This window comes from Quercus robur, chromosome 5 (assembly GCF_932294415.1).
Source record: "Quercus robur chromosome 5, dhQueRobu3.1, whole genome shotgun sequence".
Taxonomy (NCBI): Eukaryota; Viridiplantae; Streptophyta; class Magnoliopsida; order Fagales; family Fagaceae; genus Quercus; species Quercus robur.
Genome location: NC_065538.1, coordinates 3,769,051 through 3,781,072, shown reverse-complemented (window position 1 = coordinate 3,781,072; position 12,022 = coordinate 3,769,051). Strand labels below are relative to the sequence as shown.

Below are 12,022 nucleotides of genomic sequence, written 5' to 3'. Positions count from 1 at the left end.
ACTGTAACTCTTCTATACATTATTTTAGTATTATTTCTCTCCCCTCACTAAGGGTGTGCAGCCAACCCGCCAACCTGCTAAAACCAATCCGACCTAACCCAACCTGCCGAGTTGGGTCGGTTTTTAGGGCTTGGTGGGTTGGGTTGGGTTACAAAAATTTTTTTATAGTGGGTCGGGTTGGATTTGTGTCATAAAATTCCAAACCCAACCCAACCCACCCATATATTTAATATATATTTAAAATATATTATATAATTAATAAATTTTTTAAAATAACTAGCTCTTCCTATCTTATATAAAAGTCAATTAGTTCACACAAACCCTAGTAAATTACTATTGTTGTTTAGTCATTAGTGTTATTTGCCTTTAAGGAGTTATATTGATACTAATCTTTGGGTTTTTTTAATATATTTATAATTATATTTATATTTTTTTACTCAATTTAATAATAATAATAATAATAATAATAATAATTTGTCCAACCCATGGGTTCAACCCGACCCATGTGGGTTGGGTTAGGTTGGATTTTTTTTGACCCACCATGGTGGGTTAGGTCAAAAAACCCAATTAACCCGACCCATGCACACCCCTACCCCTCACATTCTCTCTTCTCCTTACTCTTTCTCTCTCCCTTCAACTCATAAAAATATTATTTATATAAAATATAATATATAATAAATGGACTGATATGGGTGTTCTGTAAAAATAATGGTATAAAATAGAAAAAGTAGGTTTTTTGTGTAAAATAGACGGAATCTTTTAGAAGAGCTAATGCGGTTGGTCTTAGTCTTTCCTCACTTTTAATAGAGATGTTATTTGCAGGAGAAATAAAAAGCGAAGAGAAAAGAGAAGGAAATGAAAGTGAAGAGAATGCCTTTTTGAACTGATGTTAGGATATTAGTAAAAAAAAAAAGGAGCAATAATTCATTTTTCACTTTTTTGCTTTACAAATAGAAGAAAAATAAAAATATGTTATGTACTTATTTGACCTTTACGATTTTATAGATATATTTAATAAATTGCAATATTAGTTGTTTGGTTTATGATGGAAATCAAAAGGAAGCGGAAAACAATGATTTGCCTTATCTATATTAAATCTTGATATATTTGTCAATGGTTTTATAGTTCAACTAACACTCTTGAATTTTGACCTTTGGACAAAGTTTTTCTCTAAATCAGTTTGGAGAATCTCTTTCAATCCATTATGTTGCAAATCATAAAAGCATCAACATGAATTTTGTAAACAAGTCAAATAAGTTATTAAATAGGTCATGTAATTAAAAGTTTTCTAAAAAAAACAGGTCATATAACTAAAACTTAAAAATATACATGAATAGCTTTTCACATAGCAAGTTGAAGGAATTTTTAGGCAAGCTTTTTTTTATTATTTTATCATATTTGGGTTTAATCAAAGCTATAACAAAATGGAAATCACAATATCAACTAATTTGTGGCTATAGATGAGGGGCATAGTGTAGGAGTAATGATAAAGCAAATGAATCGTAATTCTCCTGATTTCTCCTATTTTTTGCTGAATTATTTGATTCACTCCATGCCAAGCTCACTGTCTTTTTCCCATTATTAAGGTTCGTGACTTGGTGTAAATGTCAATTTTATTTTTATCACGTAAAAAAAGAAAAAGAAAAATAATGTGTCAATTTTATGGCTAAATAATGTGGTCCCTTTTGCCCAAACTGACGTTAGACTCTTTCAAAAATATAAAACATTGACCCACAAACGAAGAAAAGTCAAAGCACTTTACCGAACACAACCACCGGCCGCGAATAAAAGTACACACGTGTAATTGACAAATAATTTTCATTACCGAAAATACCCTTTGCCGCCACAAAAAATACATGGTGTGGGACCGTCCACAGCAGATGATCCACCGGCCTATATGTGTTTAGGGTTTATGTTGTCTACAAGTGAGCTGGTTTTTTGAGATGGAGACCTACATGGATTTGGTGGGACCCACTTGACATTGACAAAATTTAACACAAGCCACACGTGGTGTCAAAATTTTGATCACTTGTTGATATCGTATTTTGTCTTATGAAGTAGAGTATCGACGAAAGACTTACCTCCACTTATACTGAATATTGCTTTCGCTCATAATGAGAAAATAACAAGTCTGATACAAATTTACGATTATTAATATGTTAAGTCATGATTGATGCATCATGCGTAATAAAAGTGACGTGCATGAAAGATATGTTAGTGTAATAGAGTTGTATTAATTCAATTACAAGTTGTGCCCGAAGAGAACTCATGGGTAGGGGCCTATATTAGGGTGATGAATCATTTGGACGGTAGAATCACATTTTGGATCATATAAGATGTATTCAAGCACACAAATCATGTTGATTTTTTTTTTTTCTTTTTGTTCTTTTAGGAATTAAGATTCTTTTCAAAGTTTATGGCTTTTAATGCAAGAGGAATTAAACATGTGAACAAGAATCGCCAACATCATGGATCAATTCCTCTTGCATGAGTTTAGTGCTTGAGTTAAACAGTAGTGATGAGAATGACAGTGGAGTTTGGAGTTTAGTAACATTTCTTAAAACTTATTATTGAATGGGAGATGCTAAGGAGGTTGCAGACCCATTTGTAAAGAGTTCTTAAAAATGTGAGTTGAGAGATAAGGCAAATGGTTGACATATATATATATATATATATATATATATATATATAGAAGCTCATACAAATACAATCCCATCCTTTCATTCAGTTCAACTTCACTTGGATCAATATGGCGTTGCCCATCTGATAGCAAAATGGATTAATGTTACCAATGTAAATGGCTTAATTTGGCCAAGGTCCTTTTGTTTCTCTTACATTAATGGATTTCCTTTTAACAAAAGAGTCACCAATAATGATGAAATGCTGTTATACTATTTGCCTCGTAAACTTGAGATTTATGGTTATTCTATTGTTACAGAACCACCTAAATATATCATAAAAAGTGTTTAAAAACAAAGAAAATAAATGATAAATTTTAATGTGTTATTTATATGATTGTTCAATCATGATCAAGGATTTTAGAATATCTCTCTTCATTTGAAGAATATCCAAATCGGGTTGTGTAAAAATCATTTTCTTCCTCCCAACTACGTGCAAGTGCTGTTTTTTTCTGGATCACAAATCTTCACTTGAATGTGACCTCATATTACTGCGATTTTTTGGACATTAAAGTCCCAATCAGTTCACATTATAATAATTTTTTTTTCTTATTCGTCAAAGGAATCAAAAGAACAAATCCCAAAAAACATTGAATTCTTCCAGTTCCATTAAAATTTGAATAGGACACTATTTTGTTAACCCTACGACACTTCGATCGAGCAGCTATGTCCAACCTAGGATGGCTACAACTTGACTTGCACTACAATGCCAAAACTCCCAAAAGCATGGATTATTTCATCCTTGAAGTCCACATACTAACTTAATTCCTAGATGCTCGCCAGTGATGGAGCAACATGCCATTGGAGATCACTTTCAACCAAAACTCACACTATAAGTTATTTTCTTATGTTTCCAAGACTTTCAAATAGCATGTTTCACGAAAACCATTCAAAAATTATTAATCTTGCTTCAGTATTGATCTAGAAATTTGGATTTATCAAAATAATAGTTAAATGATAAAATTTATTATTTCCTAACAATTTAAACTTTTGAAAAAAAAATGATAATTTATCATGGTATAATAAGAAGTAATCTGATTTCGAATCTTATATTTACTTAACTGAAAATTTTCACATGTCAAAACCCTAACGTGAAAGGTAAAAAATTTAAACTTGTGGGAGAAACATAATTTCCATATATCTTCAGTTTCCTCCTACCACTATTCTATATATATAATAATAAATCTATATATATAATAATAAGTGAAGGTGAGAGAAATTCAAATTAAAATTCCAAATTAGAGTTCCAATTTTGTACCATGTGTCCTGAATTATTTATTCTCAAAGAATTTCATTTCTTAATTTTAAAATCAAATATGGGATCACATCATAAATATTCATCCAAGTGAATTATTAAGTACAAAAATCAAAAGTTTAGAATAAATGAATTGTAAAAAAAAAAAAAATGCTTCAAAATAATTATAAAAAAAAATGAACAATTTACATTTTATACTTAATAATATCCTTACAAAATTTTTTAAAGAGTTAACAAAATATAAAAATGACTATCAATAGTATTTCAATTATACATATAAGAATTATATTATATATTTTATTGTACATATTCAAATGTATCCATACATATGTATGAAATTACAAACTATTCTACTATAGTGAAAGAGTAATAAGCAATAGTTTATTAATACTACTGTCAATCAAATTCCTCAATATATATCCATAGTGATACTACAGTTTGAACTTTGAACACCTCCAAATAACATGTTTCACGTTATAAACCAAACAGGAATGATTAGTTATTGCTTTAAGCAATGACAGAGAAATTTCGGAGCACAAAATTTCTTCTCCTTTTCTGTTTTTGAGAGGAACTTTCATTCTTTCTTCTCCTGATTCAGGAAAACCAGCTGCAGCAAATACTACCAGCTGAAGACTTTTAAAATATCATGATTCACGCATGAACTATACAAGAATAATTTTTGTCTTTGTTTAAGATTATATGACATGGAAATTTGGACCCGAATCTTTCTCCTTGATTTAGGAGGGAGACATGATGGTACCCCATAGCGGGACAATTTCAAATGAGAGAGTAATGTCAAGAGATTAAACAATAAAAAAATCGAATTCACTTTTTACAACATTATGAGATGGTTAATTTTTGTTACTATAGACACCATGATAATTGTTCATCAATCGCAATATATTCAATAGTTGTAAAAAATAAAATAAAAAATAAAAAAAATGTTTTGGAATCCGGACCGAACTAGGTAGACCGATTAAGTGTGCGTTTGAATATAGCTTATTTTGCTGAAAACTAAAAACAATAAAAAAATAATTTTTTTTATTGTTTATTACTGTTCAGCACTGTTCATTGGCCTAAAATCACTGTTCATGGCCAATGAACAGTGCATAACGCGTTGGACTTAAAAAAAAAAAAAAAAAAAAGAAGGCCCAAAACACGGACGCAGCCGCACTACCCAAACAAATCTTAAGTTAACAAGGAATCGGTCCAAAGGCCAGTTTTCAATCTCCTATTTGTTCAATTAAAAATAGTTAAAATTTTGTTGTTGTCAAGACTAGAGGTTACATAACATGTCCTAGTTGATATCTATTGGGCTACACAATATCAATTGTCAAAGATAAACAATTAATATATATTTTGTGGGGCCCGATAATTTGTGGTCCTGGCCAATTTTTACATTGGGGCCCAAGGCCCGAGCCGAGGAAGGGTATGGCAGAGGATGTGTAATAAAAGTCCAAATAATTTTGAGACATAGCCGAGGATGATTCTGTCCTCGGCATATCCGAGATCCTCCTGGAAGAAAGGGTAAAAACGGTATAGGAACTGTTTGAGAAAAAAATCTAAAATATCTATGACAATAGAGAAGGAGACGCTGGATAGTATAATGACCAAGGACAAAAGGAAAGCTACTATTATTGTCATTCAATACTCTGCACCTGGCAGAGTCATGCTCTTCAGCTTTTACAACCACCCCCAACCACTTTAGGTATGGGCTGACAAGACAAGTCTTAAGTCCTAGGAAATTGAGCTTACACGTGGACGCTGGTAAGAAGATAAATGCCCGTATAAAAGGCTAAGAGAGGCAGTGAGAGAAAAGGGGGGGACAACCCGTCCTCCCAGCCATGGTGTCCTAGAAACGAGGAGAATAATATGAGCATAGAGCTTCCCAGACTCCTCGGACGAGATTCACTGATCGAAACCAACTCGAACCACCGTCCGGTGACCAAGGTCTATCCTTTCAAACCCACGCTCTACAAATGATATTGTTTGGGCATTTTTTATGTGCGAACCCAATATCATATTGGGTCATTACAAATTGAGTCCTTACAATTGCGCCGTCTGTGGGAAAGGCTTGTGTGTTGGCACAGGCGGTAGGTTGAGACAGTCCCCTTGTCATTTCCAACAGCCGGTCGTAGTGTTCTAGCATAAAGTTCCATTAGGGGCTACGTTTCTTCACTAGGGGCTGCGCTTCTTAGCGTCAACAGCACGGATGGTTCTAGGGGCTTGGCCAAGGAGCTAATCCCCCTAAACCAAGGTCCCACGCCATAGCCGAGGGGTTAATTCCCCCAACTACTTAAAAATCAAGTTTTTGACAGAACCAAGGTATTGCATGGTCCTCGGACTCAAACCTATGGGGAAACCAACTACTTAAAAATCAAGTTTTGAACAGAACCAAGGTATTGCATGGTCCTCGGACTCAAACCTATGGGGAAACCAACTACTTAAAAATCAAGTTTTGGACAGAACCAAGGTATTGCATGGTCCTCGGACTCAAACCTGTGGAAAAGTCAGTTACTTAAGAAGAATTCTAAGTCGCTCAATCCTCGGACCAAATACCAGAAAAGGCTAAGGCTATGAAGGTCGTTAGGAAGATGGCGAAACGCCTTATCATTCAGCGACCTACAGGGGCTGTTCATTTTGGGTTATATATCCTCGGATGATTATTTCCTACACGACGCCGAGCATTCAGCCATCATCTCGTTCAAGTTTGGGGTATACAACCCATTTTCAGGTTAGTTCTATTGTACACGATAGCTCCAATAAGTTCATAATAACATCTTTTTTCTTGGTAAGGGATTTCGGCCCTAAGTATTGTTTTCTCAAATCGGCGTTATTATGTCAGACAGCTCTAATAAGCTCATCATAATATCTTTTTCTTTTTTCTTAGTAAGGGTTTCTGCCCTAAGTATCATTTGTTCAAATCGGCATTATTATGCCGGATAGTTTCAATAAGCACAGAACGAGGTCTTTTTATTAACTGGGATTTCGGCCCTAAGCATCGTTCAGAATATAAAAATAAAAAATAAAAAAAGAGTCATATGGTAGTACGTTTATTCACGGCATAACTATTTCAGAAAGAAGAGGTAAAATATACAAAATAAAGCAATGTTGACTTTTATTAATATAAAGAGATATTACAGCGTACAATGAAGGGCTTAAACAAGCCTATATAGAAAACGAATTACAAAAACAATAAAAAAATAAAAAATAAAAAACAAAACAAACAAACAACTAGAAGTCTTTTTAAGCTCTGCTCTGAAGTCTTTCCAAATTCTGCCCCAGTAGCACCCATATTGAGAGGAGGGCCTCCCTAAGTGGAAGAGGAGAAGAAGAAGAAGAAGGAAAAGCACCATTATGGATCTGGTGATGGGAAAGAAGAAGAAAGGGAGGCAAAAGGAGGTATCAGTGAAGGAAGAGAGGAAGAAGCAGGGATACTTTGTCCCTGCGTCAGTCCTGACTCCTAACACGCTGGTGCCATGTTAGCTATGCTCATGAGAGAGCGGCTGGAACTGATAATGGGTGACCCCAGCTCAATCGCACAAAAGTTTGACTCGACGAGCCTCTGCTTCGGATTTTAGCTGAAGGGAGGATGAGAGGTATCTTGAGTCTCTGCCATCCCTACCCTGACTGAACCATCTTAAGTTTCAGAGGGACAGAACACTTCTGAGAGGGATGTGATCTTTTCATCGCCACTTCTATTTCAAATGTGTCACACTATAAGTTTTGGCTATGCTGATAAGGAAAACTTTGAGCACAGTTTAAGGGTTGAGGTTTTAGGAAGGTTAAAGAGTCTTTACGCGAAGGGAATACCCTCTCGTTTGGATTCTTATATGGAAGGAGAATTCAGTGGCATTTAATCCGTACATATCTCCAGGAGAATCTGCAAGTAAGGTAGCGTATGTTCAACTCCCCAATGTCATCTGTAACTGTCAGATTTGATTGGCCTCGTAAAGGAAATTTATTAAAGATGCGCCTCGTACACTGAAACGATAGGAGCGCATCATGTGTAAATTTAGAAGAATATCTCGTAACCCGGCGCATTTCCTAAGTAGATGAAGAGACACCAACATTAATGAAGGGCAAAGCTAAACGAACCATAATAAAGGCTTGGCATCACCAAAACCCTCCTCTCCGACCAAGAGGTCGGACAGCAGGATTTTGAGGGGCTATTGTGGAGCCCGATAATTTGTGGTCCTGGCCCATTTTTACATTGGGGCCCAAGGCCCGAGCTGAGGAAGGGTATGGCTGAGGATGTGTAATAAAAGTCCAAATAATTTTGAGATATAGCCGAGGATAATTATGTCCTCGTCATATCCGAGATCCTCCTGGAAGAAAGGGCAAAAATGGTATAGGAACAGTTTGAGAAAAAAATCTAAAATATCTATGACAATAGAGAAGGAGACGCTGGATAGTATAACGACCAAGGACAAAGGGAAAGCTGCTATTACTGCCATTCAATACTCTGCACCTGGCAGAGCCATGCTCTTCAACTTTTACAACCACCCCCAACCACTTTAGGTATGGGCTGACAGGACAAGTCTTAAGTCTTAGGAAATTGAGCTTACATGTGGACGCTGGTAAGAGGATAAATGCCCATATAAAAGGCTAAGAGAGGCAGTGAGAGAAAAGGGGAGGACAACCCGTCCTCCCAACCATGGTGTCCTAGAAACGAGGAGAATAATATGAGCATAGAGCTTCCCAGACTCCTCGGACAAGATTCACTGACCAGAGCCAACCCGAACCACCGTCCGGTGACTAAGGTCTAGCCTTTCAAACTCACGCTCTACAAATGATATTGTTTGGACATTTTTTACGTGCGAACCCAATATCATATTAGGTCGTTACAAATTGAGTCCTTACATATTTATATACCAGTAAGACTAGTGTTATTAAAAATTATTTGTAATATCATCACGATTTGACCTCAATTAAACTCTCTAGGTCAAATCTATTAATAAGGAATAATCAATTAATATATTATTATAATAATAAAGAGTAATCATTATAAAGCACATAAAATGCATTCAAATCTATATTATCTAAAAATAATAAATAAATAAAAACTAAGATCAAACCCACCCAGAATTATCATAGCAAAACCCAACAGGTATGGACATGATCTTGAGAATGAGTACAACACTATTCTATTGTCATTTTAAATGCAATGTTAAAGAAAAGGCACATTAAAGCAATGTGTATTCTATGAAATCCACTAAGGGATTTCTTCCCATCTAGCCAACCGCAAAGACGCTAAAATTCTTTGGTCCTTGATGAATGCACCTTAATCAAACGTTTTTACACATCAGATTAGTTGAATTAGAAGAATTCTAGAGTCCTATTGTTCCTCTTTTGCCAAACCAAAAAGCAGTCTCACCCATTTTAGAAATGTAATTTCTTGCTGGCTTAGCCATTTTTATTTAGGTCAAGTGGTGAATCTACATTAGCCTATGACTAAAAATAAATTGAGACCAATGATAAAAGACACAACCTTTTTAAAAATATTCACTACTTTTTGGGGTAAATGGTAAGTTACAACATCATTTTTACATAGTTTCACCACTAATATTAGTGTAAATACACTAATCATAACAGTTCAAGTAGTAGATTTGTAAAAAAATAAAAAAAAATAAAAATTATGAATTTTTTCATGTAATATATATATAATTAATTAAAGTCAAAATTGAAAGAAAATCCAATTAGATTCTAAATTGAATTCCAATTTATGTCTAATTTTGCATCATGTGTCCTATTTAAATTTTTTCAATTTTTTTATAAGTGAGCTAATGTTGTGTAAAAAACAAAGAGTTTAATATAATTAAACCATAAAAAACCCAATTAAAAAAAAAAAGTAAAATCATGTGTATATCATAAAAAACTAAAGTAAAAAAATAAAAGAAAAAAGAGAGTAAAACTCATTTATAACTTTAAAAATGTGTTAACTCTTATTCTAAGTATAGTTTAAACCTATATATATATATATATATATTTAATTATAATTATTTTTAATTGTACTGTTGATATCCGCACGAGTTAGATCGAATGAGAGAGAAAAAAATATACCCATAGCCATTAAAGTAAAGTCATTGTTTTCTCAACAGAGCACTCGTGAACTTAAAAAAAATTGTTTCCTTTTCTTCGGCCAAAAAAGAAAAACTTTAAAATACTTTCTAGTTTCCAACAGAGAATGATTACTTTTTGGTTTTCTTATATACTATTTTTTTTTTAATGAATTTTCTTATATACTATTGAGCTCAGAACATGTGTGCCAATTAATTATTCTAGTCATTTTGTTTTCATTTTGTCTGTTTAACTTTAGTGTGGCAATGTCCAAGTAAGCACTTAATTACCATTATTAATTTAAGGAACCACGTTTTCCTCATTAAAATATTTTTTTATATTGTTTAAAATAAAGCTCAAACTTCTTTATTGAATAATCCGCATGCAATTTTTATAATGTTTCAATTAGACAATCACGAGGAATTTAAAAAAAATAAAAGGTATAAAATATGTAACATGTATATAAGTGGACACGTATTACACTTCCAAATAAAATTTTCTCTATTTATTTTAAGTTAATGTTACACACTAGGCTACTACTCAAACAAGATTGTTTAAAGCAGATTTCAGTTAACTCAAATTCACTACAACAAATTTGACTTTTTTTAAGGGTCAAAACCCTTAAAAAAAAAGTATTAAAAAACCTTGAAAAAAATTATTTTAAGGGTCCAATTGACTCTTAATAACCTTCAAAACATATACCGTCGAAAAGGAAATTTTGAAAGCCTTTGTGACCCTCAAAACAAGTGCTCTAATCTTATTTTGAGGGTCAAGAGACCCTTAAATAACCTTTTACCAAGGTTTAAAAGATTTATATTTACAACCCTTGATAAATAAGGTTATTTAATGGGTCTCTTGACCCACAAAATAAGATTTTTTTTATAAAAAAAAAAAAAAAAAAACCACAATCATGCACAAAATATATATGTATATATATATATATATATATATATACATATATTACTTCAATTACACACAAAAATTCACAATTTTTGAGATGATATGCTATGATATTGATGTATAGCAAAAGTGGTATATTGCTACAATTACACTTTTTTTGATCTCTAAACTCAAACTTACAAATTAACAAATTAGGGGCCGCATACAAACTGCCAATATGTTAATTATTGTTTAAGAGAAAAGATATCGACAACCACAATTTGTACAAAGACCAAATCTGTCCAAGAGTTAAAAGTTTTGATACATTTTATTCTTCATCATCATCTCCAAAGTAAGAAGTTATCAACTAGTACAATTGAACATTTCAGTCATTATGGGTGCCCTCAAGTTTCTAAAAAAGAGAGAATGATACCAAAAGTTTGTTAATTTCACAGCAAATATATCTACACACCTTTCTACAATATCAAATTCAAGATACCCACAATTTTAAAAAGAACAAAAAAGGCACAACAGAGTTCATATATCTAAATAAAACATGCTGATCATTCATCAACAAAGTCTTACGAAATTACTTTCTTTCATAAAAATCCATTTATCCATAAAAAATAAAAATAAAATTTAAGAAGAACACTTGGAAAGAACATAGGTCCATAAAATACGTGGGTACCTGTCTATTATTTCTTATTTTATTTTTAATATCACAAATAATCACACCAAGCAAACACAGCAATTTATTTTCCAAAGCAATCAAATTACAGCACATCAATATAAAACCAAAAAGGAAAAAATTACCAGCGGCAATTGCCAAGCACTGGGTATATCCAACCTTGAAGCAGAAAAAATCTGCCACAACCAAAAAGAAAAAAAAAAAATTGAAAGTTAAGTCAACACATACATATGAAAATCCATGTACAGAATAGAGAGATGGATATATGAAAATCTGCCACAACCAAAAAGAAAAATACCAACGTTTCTCCTATAATTCTTTTTAATTTCAAAAAGAATTAAATAAATGTCTTGGTTTAAGGTTTTGGATTTATGGTTTAAGAGACATTCACCAATTTCTAAGGTAATGAATAGAGTCTAAAAATAACTTACATCATCCAAATTATTCTCTACCGTACTCCAC

The 12,022-nt window shown here is 33.0% G+C and overlaps 1 long non-coding RNA gene across 1 annotated transcript; it reads right to left on the bottom strand.

The window, feature by feature from the left end:
• Positions 1 to 10,982: 10,982 nt before the first annotated feature.
• Positions 10,983 to 11,760, bottom strand: LOC126728990 (uncharacterized). The gene is made up of 2 exons (XR_007656446.1): positions 11,686 to 11,760; positions 10,983 to 11,284 (listed from the first exon to the last, which is right to left on the bottom strand). It is a non-coding gene; the product is annotated as an uncharacterized LOC126728990 (long non-coding RNA).
• Positions 11,761 to 12,022: the final 262 nt, after the last annotated feature.